The following is a 2,654-nucleotide window of genomic DNA, read 5'->3' as shown; positions in this document are numbered from 1 at the left end:
AGATTTTATGGAGCAATCCGGCATCTCACTGAATATGGCGCAACGATATTGGTATTTCGAAGATGAGCCGAAGACAAGATATTCGTTTACCAATCCATTGGAGATGCATGTCTATTCATTAGATGTCCGGGGCATGAAGACTCACCTACAACTAAAGCCGTTGCTGGAATGTCAAAATTTATTGAATTCGTTGAAGGGCAGAAGAAGACTCCAAGAGTATTGCGGGAAATCCAAAATCGATCTTCTCCTCTCGCAAGAAATGCTCCTGCTGCTGCAGTATCATCAATGTCCATTATGCAGCAAAACAATGAATACTCGCCTCATTCCATCCAAAACATATTTCGTGGTGCCATCCCAGCTGATCAAACAACTCCAGGTGATACTTTAAGGCTGTTTGGACCACCGGTTAAGGCAAGACGAAAAGAAGGAGACGAGTACATAGACAGCACATTACTGCCGCTGTACAGTGTTGAAATAGGGATGCTAAACGATGGAGTATCGAAACTTTTTCCCGAACCAACATGTACTACATCACCAAACATCAATCTTCGTTTCATCTCCAGGGGGAGATGCCCACAGAAAAGCTCACTAGGTTCCGTCAGAGAAGAACCCCAAGACGGAGAGGAAGGCGAAAAAGTAAAGGTTCTGATGCTTAATCGGGACGATTGGAGCATCAGAAGGGGGAGACTGAAGCGGATCAACTTTTAATTTAATGAATTATTTTATTTTACTTTACTATTTTGTTTACTTTTTTTTCACATCGTCAAGTCTGTTGGTGGAACACATCGTGTTCTTCCACCAATACTGGTTATTGGTTACTTGACCCATATGAATTGTTCTTTATTTATTATTTGTTTACAATTATTTACATGGTATGAATGTATGTGTTGTATGTGTATACATGAGAGAGTGAAAAAAACAAACAGATGAAAAGCAAAGCAAAACAGAGAAATTATAAATTAATGTTACATTTGGAAATGAAATTTAAAAGATCATTCAAATGATCACTATTCTTCGACATAAGGACTTCAGGTAAGTTTTTATATGTTTTGAACAGATTGTGGTTTTTCCTTTCGCTTTCATATTTTTTGCAGTTGAAAAGAATATGATTCTCGTCATCAATGGTGTTGCATGTTTCACATAGGTTGGTGTCACATATGCCGACACGGTGGTAGTATTTTTTTGTATAGGTATGCCCGGTATACAGTCTGTTAATGATTTTTATGTTTTCAGGTTTCATCTGAGATGTTCTGTGCCATGGTTGTTTTGGAGGATCTGGGAAGAACTGATAAAAGTATGAACCTTTATGTAGCGATGTCTCCTTGTAATGCTGAGCGAACTCATTCCATAGAAGAGTCTCAATTTTTTGGGATGCATCAGTGACCGACAGTTGATGTGGTATTATACATCCCACTTCAGTGGCCTGTTTTGCGTAGTAGTCGGCAGTTTCATTTAATGGTATTCCAACATGAGATGGGACCCAAATAAAGATGACCTTGTTGATAGTAGAATGTGTAATTTTTTGGATAATGTTATACGCTGTGAAGTTGTTGGAGGTGTTGTTTTGTAGAAGTAGGCAAGCATTTTTGCTGTCTGTGAAGATAGCCGCCATGCTTATTCCGTCTTCGATGATTACATCAATTGCTTTATCAATCGCTAGGAGCTCACCAGCAAGAGACTGTCCTCTTCAATTCTGAATAAGAAGTGTTGGTTGCAGGAAATGTTACAAACCGCACATCCTGTGTTATTGTTAGTTACGGATGCATCCGTTGCCCATATGGCGACACCTTCAGATTTTAAATCATTGAGTGTTTTTCGAAAGTTTGATTGTATGCATTCCACAGCAATATCTTGTTTTGAGAAATTGAATATTTTGAGCTTTATTGCAATCTTTGAAGACTTTGTGTTGTATCCTATTTTAACACTGTCGAATATGTTTTTGAATTTGCTGTATACATATCCAATACTAGTTTTTCTTGATGGATTCGATACAAAGTAGTTGTACAGGGAATGGTTGTAGATTTTTAACCGAAGTAGTTCCTTTGACGCGAGATATTGGGCTCTAAGATCCGTTGGAAGAATGCCAGCCAGAGCACATACAACATGATTAGGGGTTGAGGCAGCGTTGCCGACAGTTTTTCGTCTGAAAACGTCAAAAAAATCGTCAAATCGTCAACAAAATTTGGAAAATCGTCAAAAAATCGTCATCATGATCCAAAACTATGTTTGGTTACCATTTAATGCGATTTTTAGCCGATAGGTTTGGTATGAATGTATGTGTTGTATGTGTATACATGAGAGAGTGAAAAAAACAAACAGATGAAAAGCAAAGCAAAACAGAGAAATTATAAATTAATGTTACATTTGGAAATGAAATTTAAAAGATCATTCAAATGATCACTATTCTTCGACATAAGGACTTCAGGTAAGTTTTTATATGTTTTGAACAGATTGTGGTTTTTCCTTTCGCTTTCATATTTTTTGCAGTTGAAAAGAATATGATTCTCGTCATCAATGGTGTTGCATGTTTCACATAGGTTGGTGTCACATATGCCGACACGGTGGTAGTATTTTTTTGTATAGGTATGCCCGGTATACAGTCTGTTAATGATTTTTATGTTTTCAGGTTTCATCTGAGATGTTCTGTGCCATGG

General features: G+C 37.5%; 1 long non-coding RNA gene across 1 annotated transcript; it reads left to right on the top strand.

Moving 5' to 3' along the window:
- The first annotated feature begins 299 nt into the window (after nucleotides 1-299).
- Nucleotides 300-1,508, top strand: LOC141406138 (uncharacterized). The gene is made up of 2 exons (XR_012413323.1): nucleotides 300-1,171; nucleotides 1,234-1,508. It is a non-coding gene; the product is annotated as an uncharacterized lncRNA (long non-coding RNA).
- The last annotated feature ends 1,146 nt before the right edge of the window (nucleotides 1,509-2,654 follow it).

This window comes from Musca autumnalis, unplaced genomic scaffold (assembly GCF_047663935.1).
Source record: "Musca autumnalis isolate F117 unplaced genomic scaffold, ASM4766393v1 scaffold_5, whole genome shotgun sequence".
NCBI classification, from domain to species: domain Eukaryota; kingdom Metazoa; phylum Arthropoda; class Insecta; order Diptera; family Muscidae; genus Musca; species Musca autumnalis.
The sequence above is the reverse complement of the archived record's forward strand: the minus strand, read 5'-3'. Positions and strand labels throughout refer to the sequence as shown.